This window comes from Schistocerca serialis, chromosome 9, assembly GCF_023864345.2.
Source record: "Schistocerca serialis cubense isolate TAMUIC-IGC-003099 chromosome 9, iqSchSeri2.2, whole genome shotgun sequence".
Lineage (NCBI taxonomy): Eukaryota > Metazoa > Arthropoda > Insecta > Orthoptera > Acrididae > Schistocerca > Schistocerca serialis.
Window position 1 is genome coordinate 268,145,209 of NC_064646.1, and position 17,634 is coordinate 268,162,842.

At 44.8% G+C, this 17,634-nt stretch overlaps 1 pseudogene; it reads left to right on the forward strand.

Moving 5' to 3' along the window:
- Nucleotides 1-1,838: 1,838 nt before the first annotated feature.
- On the forward strand, nt 1,839-1,955 carry LOC126420112 (5S ribosomal RNA; annotated as a pseudogene).
- Nucleotides 1,956-17,634: the final 15,679 nt, after the last annotated feature.

Consider the following 17,634-nt stretch of genomic DNA (forward strand, 5'->3'; position numbering starts at 1 on the left):
GGACAATGAATTCACGGTGTTCTTATTTCAATTTCCAGGAGTGTAGATCCAACTTCCCTTTCAACAGTAAGGCTCCGAGAAAATGCTGTACCATCAGTTTTCCCTACACACCCAAAACATTTGCAAAAGGTATGTTAATTCAAAGAATTAAATTCTTAATTTTCAAGTTCACGTTTCAGTATAATACATACGTATCGTTGATAATCGAAGTGTTGAGTAACTCACTTTGTCTTCATCATGTACCAAATTAAAAGCTAACACTATATTAACTGGCGTAAAGTATAGGCCTAAACAGGACACTGTGTAGATTTGCCATTCTATGTACCGTATTTCAGTAAATGTTGGTGGTAATGAACAGTGTTTCCCAGTAGTGTAACGTAACTGAAATGTCCCAGCCGGCCGAAGTGGCCGTGCGGTTAAAGACGCTGCAGTCTGGAACCGCAAGACCGCTACGGTCGCAGGTTCGAATCTTGCCTCTGGCATGGATGTTTGTGATGTCCTTAGGTTAGTTAGGTTTAACTAGTTCTAAGTTCTAGGGGACTAATGACCTCAGCAGTTGAGTCCCATAGTGCTCAGAGCCATTTTTTGAAATGTCCCAGTACGTGTTACAAACAAGATGTATTTATGGGGCTTTGGAGGGGGGGTATAGCTAACTTAGTTTTCAGTTTCTATTATTTAGTTTGTGATACACGTTTATTACTGAATTAACAAAATTGTATCGTTTACATTGAAGGCTAGCTATTCGTAATATTACATTAAAAACTATTTTTAATCAGAAGAGACGCGGAATTTCGCCTTTACGAGATTTTATTTTAAACAAAAGCTTTGAAACAACCGATCTGATGACGTTACATGCGTATATGGTGCAATTAGCGACTGTAATACACGCAGCGCTATAGCACACTGGCAATGTTTTGGTCAGAGTGTCATGGCAGCGAGCCACGCCCCCATGGCTTCAAAACGTAGTACGGCTGGGATACGTAGCGCCATCTCCCCTTATTCTTACCTCCATGGTTTCTACGCTAAACGCTAGCGCCATACAGTGTTGAAATTCAGAACTGCTGACATTAATATGCTTACATCAGGGCAGCCATATAGGCAATGTATCTTTATAAAACCTGTTGTAGCGCTTTAGACCACCATGATATTTCTTAAAATTGTAACACTTCTTGTCCTCTTGTCCTGCTATAAATTGAAAGAATAAATTTCCACAAGTTGCTAGGGCGCTCATTATTTTCGAAGATGAAGTGCAGACTGGAAAAATAACTGAAATATTTAATTGTATGATTGAAATACGTTAAAGAATTTTTTTAAAAAAAAATCAGTAAATCACGAAATTCTATGGAATTCCAACTCCATCTGAATGTTGCATGAAGATTTTAGTGAAAGGGAGTGAAACAACATTACAGAGAGAAAAAATGCTATTTCTGAGAAAAAAAAGCATCAGGATACATAAGAAAAGATAAATGTAAAACGTAGAATTATAAACAAAGGAGTGCAGAGCAAAACTGGTGAATTATTTTAACTGAATGAACCACACATAGATTCGTAAGATATATATACCCATAGGGAATAACAACGTCGTCAATAATACGTAGGGTTCATAACTGGCAACGGTAACATGTATAGAGGGACCAAGAATAGGACGACATTTTAAACTCTGATGTCTCGTGGAGTGAAGGTGTGAAGGTACAATTTTTTAGTAAAATAGAAGCAAGATAAGTTACAATTTAACTTTTCTCGTTTCACGTTGGCTGCAGGAATCCGGTGACTGTGTCGTTGCAACGAAGCTTTTTATTGATGATAATCTCTTCATTAGTAGTAGTGTCCTATATTACGGCAACGGCCTTGCCGCAATGGAAACACCGGTTCCCGTCAGATCACCGAAGTTAAGTGCTGTCGGGCGTGGCCGGCACTTGGATGGGTGACCTCCAGGCTGCCATGCGCTGTTGCCAATTTTCGGGGTGCCCTCAGCCTCATGATGCCACTTGAGGAGCTACTCGACCGAACAGTAGCGGCTCCAGCGAAAGAAAACCATCTAACGACCAGGAGAGCGGTGTGCTGACCATGTGCCCCTCCTATCTACATCCTCAGCTGAGAATGACACGGCGGTCGGATGGTTCCGATGGACCACATTTGGCCTGAAGACGGAGTGCTAATATCCTATATTATGTTCACTATGTAGCTCGCAACACGTTTAGTGAAACGGATATCTTTTCCAAGCCTGTTTCTAATAGACTGAGTCGTTCATGTGAGCTCCACCGAAGAACAATATTTCTGCATTTTAAATTCCGTTTCACTGTAAATTGATTAAAGAAAATGGCGTACACTTATTTAAACACAGACAATCCCAAATACAACTGCTGCATTACTTGAAGAAATATAGCAGCCAGTCACTATTTATACAGCTTTATTTGTACAAAGACGCTTTTTGGTATTTCACCCACCTTCATGAATGTGTTTGTTTTGACAACTACATCTCGAATGCTGCAGTTTCATTTCTTCAGTAACTTGTAGCTCCCTACGTCGCATTTGTATCCACAACACACACACACGCACATCTAGCTTCACTGATGCAGTGCAGTAACAGCCATGTAGGTGACATAAATCGGCTATTGTACAGTTTCTGTGCCGTTTGGTTCACTGAAGAGACGTTATGTGTTGCAGTGAACAGTGTCCTTCTACGAGATACCAGACTACAAATGTGTGATATTACATGTCGATACCTCCCCATGAGTTTCGCAATGTTTGTAACAGAATTGAAAGTTCCCGCAGGTAGCGGGCGCACAGGATCTGGTGGATCCAATAACGCACACCCACTGAGCCACACGTCCAGCACCGCTGTGCCATGAGCGCCTTCTGCCTCTGCAATATAGTACGGCTGGCGACAGCTACTCAAGCCACTTGGAGTCTCTTCTCTGCGACACCCGTGTTAGTGCTTAGTACAGCGAGCCTAATCCTAGTTGACATTGTGATAACTGGACTCTGTTTCTTGCAGCATTATTTGTAATGAGTCTTCGTTCACTTGCAGAAATACACGGTAAGTAAATCTTCAGTTTGTTGTGTTAAATTGTTCGCTAATCATTTCTACTTCTGTCCAGCTTTCCTATGACCAGTGTTGCCGCTCTACTCTGTAGCCCATCGTACACAAAAAATGTGGCGATGAATTATCGTGCCTGCATGTGGCAATCAGTCTAGTTGCTCTCTTCCTGTTCTGTCACATTTTTACTTGATTCTTTCTGTTCTTGGTTGGGTTTCTTCGACTGTCTTTGTGTGTCCCCATGTAACGCCGGAAAAGCATATCCTCCTATTTCCATCTATTGTACTATTATTTTTTTCCTTGTTTTGTTACCTCAAGATATGACATTTCTGTCTCTTTATATATTGTAATTGTTTTACTGTTTGTATATATATATATATATATATATATATATATATTTATGCACTCATGTCGATGTATAATTGGTTTGTTTCGTAAATATTATTTGTATTTTTACGCTGGGTCTTGCCTAGGGAAAACTGCTATCGAACGATTACATCGATAGGTCGTGTGAAGAATCAAAGTGTGTAGGATCTTTGGTAGTGTTAACTCTGCCGCGTGGAGCGCGGGCAGGGCAGTTGGAGTCTGGCTGGAGTAGCGAGTGGAGCAGGTGTGTAGTGTGAAGCTCCCGCGAGTTGCCGCGCTTTCGGGGTTTGGCAGCATGTAATTGCGCTCGACTTGCGATGATAGTTTCTGACATGGTGTCGCGGACGGGAAGCATTAGCTGGCGCACATCAAGAGCCCGTTTCGTCTGGTGACCCTGTCGAGAAGAAGGCGCGCCAACATCCAGCTTCTGCAACAGCGACGGCCGACAATGAGTGACTGTCGCCACATCCTCGATCGACGGCTTCAAACCTTCAATCAACCAACAAGGAAGACTAAAAGCACGTAAAGTTTCAGAACTGTATGGCAGACCTCAGCTTTTCAAATTGTTCCATTTGCCTCGCAAAATTACAGCAACTTAGCATGAACCTTTGTTGCTCATTGTCCCAATTGCATTGCCAAGCGGGGTCCCTTCCTTTTCCGAAATGAGCCCGAGGGTCGTTGAAATTCAAACGCCAGCATCATTCGATTTCACTGCTTTAATTTCAAAGTTCAGCTGGCTACAATAGTTAGATTACACAATCACAAATTAAGAGTGCGAGTTTTGTTACCGTATTTTAGTTACCTGTGACTGCAGCTCAGCTTGGTACTTACTAAATTTTACTATTGTTAATTGTTCAGAATCATTTAATTCAAGTTCAAAGTTAATTCTCTTATTTCTAAATTGCGTAGAGTCAAGTAGCTTCTGAAATGATTGTTGAGGTAGTCCAAGACTAACCTTATTTTACTGAATGTCGATGTGCTTCAGAAAGAAAGCTCACTATTAACTTCAGTCACTAAATTAACTTTCGATTTTCCAGTTTTATTAATTCTTTTGCCAAATTAGGTCAGAGTGTAGCGAAATTTATTACTTCTGACAAACTTTCAGTTTTCACACTACACGTGTCAACCTTCAGTTGCCACACTTCTAGTGCTAATTATATGTGTAATTACCTATCTTTTTCAGTTACTATAGTAATTGTCCTTAGGACTGGCGACCATAATTTCCCCCAAATCTCAAATATCTAATTACCGCTAGTTAATTGTTAACGTAACGGCCGCACATTTACTTTCTTCATTAACTTTACCCCTTTTCAAAATTAATTTCCACCAGTTTCATTTGCATTTTTCCTTTCATTTAGATGTAACCCTTTCCTCCCTCTTTACCGACAGATTAACTTCGGTGACGATTGCTTTTCCCAAATTTCCATTAGGTACACGCGGTTTAATTTTTCACTGTCATTAAGGTCGATAAGTGAGGGGGAGGTTACACCCACTGTTTGCATTGCTTTTGCTCTTTACGTGCTAGGTTCCGCAGTTGCTGCTTTTGCATCCCTTTTGCTCTCTCTGTGCTATTTTATGCTTTTCGCTGTCTTTGTGCGTTGCTTAGTTGCTATGGATACTCAGCCCCATCGCCTGCTGCGCCACCTGCAGTTGATAAAGCTCAATTTATTCAGTTTCAGAGTCAACAAATGGCGCAACTGCTTGAAGCGATGAATCGCTCCATGGCGGCACAGATAATTTCACTCAAGACACTGGACACAACGGCAGCGCCAATGCCTGCACTACTTGCGTATGTGCCGCTGTTTCGTGTGTTTGACGAATCGAAGGCGAAATGGACAGAGTACCTCACACAGTTCAACGTGCACATCACAGTTTATCACATATAAGGTACTAAAACACATTCTTATTTCTTTGCCACGGTGGGAGTTAATGTATACCGCTCGTCCACCAAGTTATTTCCCACTTCCCACCTTGAACTAGTAGAATATGAGGCCCTGTTGCAAGCGCTTATAAAGTATACACATAAAAAAAGTTTTGCATCACCTCGGTTCCGAGAGTCTCGGAACCTGTATAACAAATTGGAACAGAGATCAGCACAAAAATCATTTCCATCCTTTTTATTGCTCATGAAAACCACACATTGCATGTTGTACCATCATACAGCGAGACCTTCAGAGATGGTGGTCCAGATTGCTGTACACACTGGTACTTCTAATACCCAGTAGCACATCATCTTCCACTGATGCATGCCTGTATTCGTCCTGACATAGTATCGACAAGTTCATTAAGGCACTGTTGATCCAGATTGTACAACTCCTCAATGGCGATTCGGCATAGATCCCTCAGAGTGGTTGGTGGGTCAGGTCGTCCATAAACAGACTTTTTCAATCTATCTCAGACATGTTCGTTAGGGTTCACGTCTGGAGAACATGCTGGACACTCTAGTCGAGCGATGTCGGTATCCTGAAGGAAGTCATTCACAAGATGTGCACGATGGGGGAGCGAATTATCGTCCATGAAGACGAATGCCTCGCCAATATTCTGCTGGTATGGTTGCACTATCGGTCGGAGGAAGGTATTCACTTATCGTACAGCCGTTACGGCGCCTTCCATGACAACCAGTGGCGTACGTCGGCCACACATAATGCCACCCGAAAACAGCAGGGAACCTCCACCTTGCTGCACTCGCTGGACAGTGTCGGCCTGACCGGGTTGCCTCCAAGCCCGTCTCCGACGATTGTCTGGTTAAACTCTTATGTGACACTCATCGGTGAAGAGAACGTGATGCCAATCCTGGGTGGTCCATTCGACATGTTGTTGGGCCCATCTATACCGCACTGCATGGTGTCCTGGTTGCAAAGATGGGCCTCGCCTTGGACGTCGGGAGTGAAGTTATGCATCATGCAGCCTATTGCGCACAGTTCGAGTTGTAACACGACGTCCTGTGGCTGCATGAAAAGCATTATTCAACATTGTGGCGTTGCTGTCAGGGTTCCTCCGAGCCATAATCCGTAGGTAGCGGTCATCCACTGCAGTAGAAGCCTTGAGCGGCCTGAACGATGCACGTCATCGACAGTTCCTGTCTCTCTGTATCTCCTCCATGTCCGAACAACATCACTTTGGTTCACTCCGAGACGCCTGGACACTTCCCTTGTTGAAAACCCTTCCTGGCACAAAGTAACAATGCGGACGCGATCGAACCGCGGTATTGACCGGCTAGGCATGGTTGAACTACAGACAACACCAGCCGTGTTCCTCCTTCCTGGTGGAATGACTGGAACTGATCGGCTGTCGGACGCCCTCCGTCTAATAGGCGCTGCTCATGCATGGTTGTTTACATCTTTGGGCGGGTTCAGTGACATCTCTGAAGAGTCAAAGGGACTGTGCCTGTGATACAATATCCACAGTCAAAGTCTATTTTCAGGAGTTCTGGAAACTGGGGTGATGGAAAACTTTTTTTGATGTGTGTATTATGAGGACAGGGTGCAAGTGGCGGCTGCTCGTAACACATTCTTTAAACTTCAGATTGCGTAAGTTACAAGGACAGACGTACCGTCAGTGGATAACTGAATTGCAAGGCGTTACTAGACGGTGTAGATTCAAATGTGCCTCTGGCAAATATAACAGTGATGCAATGATTCGTGATGCCATCACAGACAGTGTAGTTGACTCTCGCACTGTGTAACAGATTATTAAATACCAGAACCCTTACTTGCAGACGTTTCGGTAGATTTTAGACCATCGAGATTCCTGCAAAAGTGGAGCAGACAGTCTTGTGGTAGGGTCTGTTTGTTCCGTAGATAGCCGTGGCAAACAGGCCTCGCAGCAGGCTCGCAAACAGCGGCACAGCTGGCCACAGCTCAACTAAAAACATGTCACATCAGGCATGAGGTGTGAAGTCGTACCTTCGCTGTAATACGACTCATGATTGCCGATCTTGCCCCTCGCGTGAAGCGACTTGCTCTTCTTGTAGCAAATGTGGGCCTGTACAGTTTTTACGCATCCGCAGAAGTTCCTTTTGTTCGAGTTATTTACATGACATTGTCGTCTCGAGTCGCACACATGAAGAGCACATTAGCAATCTTCGCACCCTGTTTCAAGTGTTGTCTGCATCTGATCAAAATGTAAATTATATTTTTGCAGTCTGAACTTCAGTATTTAAGTCATGTCATTAATAGCCTGGGTGTTCGCCCATTGCAACCACATTTGCTTATTCTTCGTGTTTCAGAACCTTCAACATCGCAGCGCGTCAGCTGTCGTTGGTTAATACGGTTCAGAAAGTAACCTCCGATTGGTCACAGTGCGGGTTGTGGGGGGAGTAGCGACACCATCTGTGCGTTCACGCACTCAACAGGTCAGTCTGCATCAAGCCGTGGTCGAGTGAACGTCGTACCTGCGCTAGTTTAGTTTTTGTGGCAGTTTGAAATGTGTGCTGCAATAGAAAACCCCGCCAAATGTGAAGTGCGTGCTGTCATAAGGTTTTTTACAGCCAAAGGATATTCTGCAGCAGCTATTCATCGTGAGCTTTGTGCCGTGTACGGACCAAGAGTTATGAGTGACAGAGTTGTCCGTGAATGGGTACGTTTATTTAAAAGTGGAAGAGAAAACGTTCATGATGAAGAGAGGAGTGGTAGACCATCATTGGTGACTGACGAACTCGTTCAGACAGTTGATGCAAAAGTTCGTGAAAATCGACGTTTCTCAATGTCGGAGTTGTCTACCGGTTTTCCACAGATTTCTAAGACTCTCTTGTACGAGATAGTGACAGCAAGATTGGGTTACCGTAAGTTCTGTGCACGATGGGTGCCCAAAATTCTTACCGACCACCACAAAACTCAAAGAATGGCCTCTGCATTAGACTTTCTGTCACGTTATGAGGACGAAGGAGAACCATTGTTGAACAGAATCGTGACCGGTGACGAAACCTGGATTAAGTACGTGAACCCTGAGACAAAAGAACAATCAAAGATGTGGGCACATTCAAATTCGCCTACCAAACCAAGAAAAGCCTCGCAAGATTTTTCTGCCAGAAAACTGATGGCAACGGTGTTTTGGGATGCCAAAGGGGTGTTGTTGGTTGAATTCATGGAACGTGGTACGACCATTAATCAAGACGTGTACTGTGAAACAATAAAAAAGTTACGATGGGCTATACAGAACAAACGCCGTGGTATGCTGACTTCCGGTATCGTTTTTTTGCACGATAACGCCCGTCCTCACTCTGCTCGCAGAACAACGGCCCTTCTTGAGTCCTTCAAGTGGGACGTTATCAACCATCCACCTTACAGCCCAGACCTGGCGCCAAGTGATTATCACCTCTTCATGCATTTGAAGAAATGGCTCGGGTCACAGCGGTTTGATGACGACGAAGAGGTCAAAGATGCGGTCACAGGCTGGCTCCAGGCACAAGCGGGTGATTTTTATGCAGAAGGAATTTCAAAGCTTGTGAAGAGATACGATAAGTGCCTCAATCGCTATGGAGACTATGTAGAAAAATAGTGCAAAGATGTAGTTGTAAGATGTATATATTAAAATATTTTTATTTAACTTGGTGTATTTTTTTAAATCAACCGGAGGTTACTTTCTGAACGGCCCTCGTATATTAAAAAACTAAAAACCCGCCTCGATTGCGAAAAAAGAAACCTAGTGTTAAGTGTTAACCCAGGTTTCGGCGTAGATAACTACACCTTCTTCAGAACAACAATAAAACCCACAAGTGCCTAAGAAGACCTTTGTCAATGATTAAAAGAACACCATGGCTATACATTTATAAACGAAAAAGAAAAGAAAAACACAAACAGTACGTATGTACAAAATCAAAACCACTATTTAACTTAATGGTGTACGCTCCACCTCACACCGGCCTATGATCGATGGGCCATAGCCCGCCATTATTACCACGATGTCTTTAGATTACGTCCCCTCAGCCTCCCCCCTCCCCTCCCCCCCCCCCCAGGCTAACTACTTGCCTTAGGTATAGTTTTTAATACACTCCTGGAAATTGAAATAAGAACACCGTGAATTCATTGTCCCAGGAAGGGGAAACTTTATTGACACATTCCTGGGGTCAGATACATCACATGATCACACTGACAGAACCACAGGCACATAGACACAGGCAACAGAGCATGCACAATGTCGGCACTAGTACAGTGTATATCCACCTTTCGCAGCAATGCAGGCTGCTATTCTCCCATGGAGACGATCGTAGAGATGCTGGATGTAGTCCTGTGGAACGGCTTGCCATGCCATTTCCACCTGGCGCCTCAGTTGGACCAGCGTTCGTGCTGGACGTGCAGACCGCGTGAGAGGACGCTTCATCCAGTCCCAAACATGCTCAATGGGGGACAGATCCGGAGATCTTGCTGGCCAGGGTAGTTGACTTACACATTCTAGAGCACGTTGGGTGGCACGGGATACATGCGGACGTGCATTGTCCTGTTGGAACAGCAAGTTCCCTTGCCGGTCTAGGAATGGTAGAACGATGGGTTCGATGACGGTCTGGATGTACCGTGCACTATTCAGTGTCCCCTCGACGATCACCAGTGGTGTACGGCCAGTGTAGGAGATCGCTCCCCACACCATGATGCCGGGTGTTGGCCCTGTGTGCCTCGGTCGTATGCAGTCCTGATTGTGGCGCTCACCTGCACGGCGCCAAACACGCATACGACCATCATTGGCACCAAGGCAGAAGCGACTCTCATCGCTGAAGAGGACACGTCTCCATTCGTCCTTCCATTCACGCCTGTCGCGACACCACTGGAGACGGGCTGCACGATGTTGGAGCGTGAGCGGAAGACGGCCTCACGGTGTGCGGGACCGTAACCCAGCTTCATGGAGACGGTTGCGAATGGTCCTCGCCGGTACCCCAGGAGCAACAGTGTCCCTAATTTGCTGGGAAGTGGCGGTGCGGTCCCCTACGGCACTGCGTAGGATCCTACGGTCTTGGCGTGCATCCGTGCGTCGCTGCGGTCCGGTCCCAGGTCGACGGGCACGTGCACCTTCCGCCGACCACTGGCGACAACATCGATGTACTGTGGAGACCTCACGCCCCACGTGTTGAGCAATTCGGCGGTACGTCCACCCGGCCTCCCGCATGCCCACTATACGCCCTCGCTCAAAGTCCGTCAACTGCACATACGGTTCACGTCCACGCTGTCGCGGCATGCTACCAGTGTTAAAGACTGCGATGGAGCTCCGTATGCCACGGCAAACTGGCTGACACTGACGGCGGCGGTGCACAAATGCTACGCAGCTAGCGCCATTCGACGGCCAACACCGCGGTTCCTGGTGTGTCCGCTGTGCCGTGCATGTGATCATTGCTTGTACAGCCCTCTCGCAGTGTCCGGAGCAAGTATGGTGGGTCTGACACACCGGTGTCAATGTGTTCTTTTTTCCATTTCCAGTAGTGTAGTTCCTCCTGATTGTCATAGGTAGCTCCATATATAAGTTTCATTACTAGCGTAAGCAACCGTGTGATGTTATTTTTAGGTTTCATCTCCTATTTAGCTCGTCTCTGGTTCTATCCATTCCATTTTTTGATATACGTTGATCCACGGTTGGGAATATATGGGCTATTTAGCCCCGACCCATGTATAAACTTTCTCGTATTCGCATGCGCATGCGCATGCGCATTCAATTATCTTCCCTTGTCTTGCGCATGTGCATAGATGGCGGGTCAGGCATGTAAGTGAGCGACCGTTCCCAGTTTTGCTCAGCTTGCTGGTCCTCTTAATAATCTGCGCAGGAAAGAGGAAAAATTTGTATGGGGTGAAAGCCAACTGTGTGCCTTTGAATGTATTAAGACCGCCATCACGAACCCCAACTGTGTCCAACATCTTCTCCAGGAGGATCAGCGTCAGCTTTTGTTTCAAGAAGGCTGGCCAGCCTCAAGTTGATTGCGTAAGGGTGTGAGGCACTGACCATTCTGTTCGCCCTAGAAAGGCTCCAGACCTATGTGGAACATAGAGACCGATAATGAGACGTCCTGTCAGACCCAGAAAACTGGTAGAATTGCGAAATGAACGGTCTGGATATCGGCGTTTCATTTTAAAATGCGCCACGTTAAAGGCTCTTAAAACCAGGTAATCGATGCGCCCAGTCGCATGTTTGAGCAGGAAGATACCTCTGAGGGAGACCGAGCCAGTAGCTCCGATGATCTTGCTTGTACTGTTCTCAACGAAGTTGCTGGCCTTAAAATTAAGCAGGAACAGGATCCGTTGTGGGGACCCATCAGGAGGCAATTGTTAGCTGAAAAGAAGGTGCCGAGGTTGTCTTTGAAGAATGGTGTATTGTATAAGCCAGTGGCCGACCTGGGCGATTCACAATTTGCTTGCCTCTTGAGTTAGTCCCTTCCATCTTTCATTACTTCCACAGTTCGTTGGTGGGTGGGCATTAAAGCTGTACAAGACCATGGCAAAGGTATGAGATCACCTCACCTGGCCGTCATTGTACAGGGATATCCGGCGTTTGGTTGGTGAGCGTGACTCTAGTACAAGGGCAAGCCCAATAACGAACCCTAGGTATTATTATCCGAGTGCGAGTAGTACCCTCTGGACAAAATATTTATTCAATTCGTGGGACCTCTTTCCCGCACTAAGAAAGGAAACTGTTATATCATTGTGATCGTTGAGGCGTTTTCAGATTTGTTTGGCTCGTTCCTAGCTGAGGGGTTACTGCCGCTATTACTGTCAGCAACCTGACAAACGTATTCTCCTGCTTTGCCCCACCTAAGGCTGTGGTGTGCGACAACGCTCTGGCGTTTCTTTCTAAATAATTTAAAAAGTTCTGTCTTCGCAATCCCGTTAAGCACATCACCACCACGCCGTATTATCCTCAAGCGTCCTTTGCCGAAAGAGTGAGCTGTACTCTTAAGTTGGCCTTGATTATATACCACGATAAGTCCCCAGGTAAATGGGATACTACACTCAATTTCGCATTTAATTCCGCTCAACACGAAGCTTCGAAAAGCTACTCCTGCCGCCCTTATGTTGTCGTATCCTCTCAACTCACCACATCTATCACTCCTGATACCATTAACGAAAATGGGCTATGGGCTAGAAACAATATAGAATTGGCCCATCGACAGGCAAAGCCCTATACCCAGGGTAGACATCCCTTTCCGGGCTAAGTAGGGGATAAGATCTTTATGAGCCCACGGTGGCGTTGGACTTGGAAAGTTCATCCCTCGCTTTACCGATCCGTGTTTCATTTTTAAGGTCCTGGAACTAGTTAATTTGCTGGTCACGGATTTAGCCAATGGCAAGACCGTCGAGTCCACCTTAGTCAAGTCAGATGGTTAACATCCCGCCTTTTCTCAAGGGGATTGGGGGGGGGGGGAATAATTGCTTTAAGGGTTTAAGGGGGGAGGTTGAGCGGTGGTGTCTCTAATATTGGTGCCATGGCATTCCACTGACGCCACTAACTACTTTGGTTGCCAATATCGATACGATCATGTGTCACGAACTAAGGTCTTTGGCCGAGTGCGTGTGTGATTGGTTTGGCGGGGCATGGAGATTCGGTTCTGAAGGAGACGTGGCTGGCGAGTTGTTGCTTATGGGGGGCTCCGGCTGTCCGACGTGGGTCTCGAGAAGCTGCGAAAGCTTAAATCGGTCGGGGGCAAGCCTTACCGGCTCGCATAAGAGTTGGTAGCGGCGGGATGCGGGTAGACCTACGCACGTCGCACGCAACCTGGTAGGAAAGTCCCCGGCCTATTCTGCAAGCTTAGATTTTACGGCACCTCGACGACCACCTGTAAGGATTGGAGGCAATAACATCCTGGCTGGAATCCTGCAAGTCAGTTCAGTTAAGTGTTGTTTCCTCGTTTTTAGTACTTCATATAGGAAGGCCACGTTTGTGTTATATGGAATTGGACCTGTCATATTAACGCTCCCATGACTGATTGAGTGCATGACCATCTGTCAGTGCTACTAAACGCAATTTGTGCTCCAGGTCATATATCGTACAAGTGTACGAGTATTCCCTGTCATAAGTTCCAAGGACGGAATTGAATTGTAACGTAATCTGTGTCGGGGGAATCTTGGTACATGTGTATGCTTGGGTTATTGTATCAGTAGGCGCTGACATTTTCGCTTCTGAATAATAGTAATGTTAAGGAGTGCTAAACTTGTAACCTGTACCGGTAGCCGTTTGTACCATTATTTCACATTTTTTACTCCTTAGGCATTCTTGTGTGTAGCTTTATTTGCGCAGATTACTTGTCCCTTTTGACGTGTGTTGGCAATGTAGCTTTGGCGGCAAAGGAGCGTTCCTGTTTCCTGGGCCGGCCGAAGTGGCCGTGCGGTTAAAGGCGCTGCAGTCTGGAACCGCAAGACCGCTACGGTCGCAGGTTCGAATCCTGCCTCGGGCGTGGATGTTTGTGATGTCCTTAGGTTAGTTAGGTTTAACTAGTTCTAAGTTCTAGGGGACTAATGACCTCAGCAGTTGAGTCCCATAGTGCTCAGAGCCATTTGAACCTGTTCCCTGGGCCCTGAGCAGAGGCGTGCTTGCTTTTTGCCGCGGCGGCTCTTCCGTCGTCGCACGCCGTCTGGGTTGGCCGGCAGTCTTTTGCCCCTATCAGTCGCGTCGTGGTGGCTCAAGTTAAGTGACGCCGATCGTTCCATGCCTGCCACAGCGGAGTGTCGCCGATTAGTCGGAAACCAGTAGTTTGCTCTGTTTGATGAATTTAATGAGCTGAGAAGGTTTAAGACTTGTTTTCTAAGCCCGAGGTTCCTATTCATTATACCTCATTAACTACTCGTTTGAACCTTGCACTCGTAATACTGGTTCTCAGAGCGTTAAAACCTGTCAGTTATCATTATAAGCTGTCGAACCTTACTTGATCCACATTAATTAGCTAACTCCACTTATTGTGAAACTTGGCTGCTCCTTCCTTGTTGGCTGTAATAGCCGTATGTGGTAGCTATCAGCTTACTTCCAATATTGGCCAATTGCGTAATTATTAAAAATTACTGTCAACATTTCTGCTGGTATGTACCAGTTGGAAGTACATTTCAATTGCAAGTACACCCAACTTATGTGCAATTTTGGGCAGCTGTATATTTATTCATTTTCAGTAATCGGTTGGAGTCTACCGGATGCGATTTATATTACCTTCCAAGTCACCCTCCCACCATGAATCATGGACCTTGATGTTGGTGGAGAAGCTTGTGTGCCTCAGCGATACAGATAGCCATACCGTAAGTGCAACCACAACAGAGGCGTATCTGTTGAGAGGCCAGACAAACTTGTGGTTCCTGAAGAGGGGCAGCAGCCTTTTCAGTAGTGTCAGGGACAAAAATGTGGATGACAAACTGATGTGGCCTTCTAACATCGACCGAAACGACCTTCCCGTGCTGATACTGCGAATGACTGAAACCAAGCGGAAACTACAACCACAATTTTTCCCGAGGACATGCACCTCTACTATATAGTTAATGACGATAGTATCTTCTTGGGTAAAATATTCGGGAGGTAAATTTGTCCCCCATTCGAATCGACGGGCGGGTGCAACTCAGGAGGACGTCGTTATCAGGGGAAACAAACTGGTGCTCTACATATTAGAGCGTGGAATGTCAGATACCTTAATCGGGCAGGTAGGTTAGAAAATTTAAAAAGGGAAATGGATAGGTTAAAGTTTGATATAGTGGGCATTAGTGGCAGGAGGAACAGGACTTCTGGTCAGGTGAATACAGGGTCATTAATAAAACATCAAATAGGAGTAGGTTTAATAATGAGAAAAAATAGGGCTGCCGATAAGCTACTATAAACAGCATAGTGAACGAGTCATTATAGCTAAGATACACACGAAGCTCACACCCACTACAGTAACACAAGTTTATATGCCAACTAGCTCTGCAGACAAGAAGGAGACTGAGGAGCTACTATAAACAGCATAGTGAACGAATCATTATAGCTAAGATACACACGAAGCTCACACCCACCACAGTAACACAAGTTTACATGCCAACTAGCTCTGCAGACAAGAAGGAGACTTGAGGAAATGTATAATGAGGTAAAAGAAATTATTCAGATAGTTAAGGGAGCCGAAAATTTAATAGTCAAAGGGAACTGGAATTCGATAGTAGGAAGAGGAAGAGAAGAAAAAGTAGTAGATCAATATCGACTGGACGAAAGGAATGAAAGAGGAAGCCATCTGGGAGAATTTTGTACAGAGCATAATTTAATCATAGCTAACACGTGTTTTATGAACCATGAGAGATGGTTGTATACTTGGAAGAGGCTCGGAGACACAGGAAGTTTTCAAATTGATTATATAATGGTTAGACAGAGATTTATGAACCAGATTTTAAATTGTAAGACATTTCCAGGGGAAGATGTGGTCTCTGACCACAATTTATAAGTTATGAACTTCAGATTAAGACTGAAGAAACTGTAAAACGGCAGGAATTTAAGGAGATGGGACCTGGATGAACTGAAATTACCAGTGGTTGTAGAGCGTTTCAGAGGGTGAGTTATGGAACGATTGACAAGAACAGGGGAAAGGAATACAATAGAGGAAGAGTGGGCAGCTTTGAGAGATGAAATGGTGAAGGCAGCAGAGGATCAAGTAGGTAAAAAGACGAGGGCTGGTAGAAATCTTTAGGTAATACAAGAGATATTGAATTTAATCGAGGAAAGGATAAAATACAAGAAAGCAGTAAATGAAGTGGACGAAAGGGAATAGAAACGTCTAAAAAATGAGACTGATAGGAAGTGCAAAATGGCTAAACAGGAAAGGCTAGATGGCATATGTAAGGATGTAGAAGCATATGTAACTAGGAGAAGATAGATACTGCCTACATAAAAATAAAAATGAAGCAGAAAGGTGGAAGGAGTATATAGGAGGTCTATAAAAGGAGTCGTTCTTGAGGGCAATGTTATGGCAAGGGAAGAGGACTTAGATAAAGATGAGATGGGAGACTTGATAATGCGTGAAAAATATGACAGAGGACTGAAAGTTTGGGAAAAACTGTCCCATACAGAGAGCAATATGTATAAGACAGGCGAAATAGCCTCAGACTTCAAGAAAAATATAATAATCCCAATTCTGATGTAGTCAGGAAGAGGACATATATTTAGAATGGATAACAACAGACTAACCAAGCGGATATTCACATTACTCAATAGCTACAAATCCAAGCCCGCGTGGTTCGTAGAGACTGAAAAGGGCATGGAAAATGCTGGAATTGCAATGGACACAGTGCAAAACAGGACACATTTCAGAAAGGCAGTTCAAAAGGCAGAATTTCAGGAGAGAAAGAAAACAACTAGACGAAAGTGGACTCAAGTAGAAAAGGAACACCACTCTAAAAGGATGAAGGAAATTTGGAAGCTAAGGAAATCTAATACAATGAAGAGTAGCCAAAGTTGATTCATCGTATCCTCCAAATGAGTTATTCGAAAGAAGAAGAATCCCAATTCCAAAAAAAGCAGGTGCATGAAAATTACCGAACTATCAGATTAATGAGTCACAGTTACAAAATACTAACACGAATGCTTTACAGAAGAATGGAAAAACTGGAAGAAGCCGACCTTAGGGAAGATCAGTTTGGATTCCGGAGAAATGCAGAAACACGCGAGGCAATACTGATCCTACGACTTCTCATACAAAATAGGAAGGAAAGGCAAACCTACGTTTACAGCGTTTGTAGACTTTGGGGAAGCTTTTGACAGTGTTGACTGGGGCATTCTCTTCCAAATTCTATAGGTGGCAAAGCTAAAATACAGAGAACGAAAGGGTATTTACAAATCGTACAGCAAACATATGGCAGTTGTAAGAGTCGAGCGGCACGAAAGGGACAGAGCTTTAGCCTATCCCCGATGTTATTCAATCTGTATATTGAGCAAGCAGTAAAGGAAAACTTGCAGTAGAAGTTAAACTACGAGAAGAAGAAATAAAAGCTTTGAGGTTTGCTAATGTCATTGTAATTCCGTCAGAGAAAGCAAGAGACTTGGAAGAGCAGTTGAACGGAACTGACAGTATCTTGAAAGGGGGATATAAGATGAACATCAACAAAGGCAGAACGAGGCTAATGGAATGTAGCCGAATGCTAAGGGAATTAGATAGGAAATGAAACACTTAAAGTAATAAATGAGTTTTGCTATTTGGGAAGCAAGATAACTGATTATGGTAGGAGTAGGGAGGACGCAAAACGTAGATTGGCGATAGCAAGAAAAGCGTTGCTGAAGAAGAGAAATTTGTTAACATCGAGTATAGATTGGTTAGG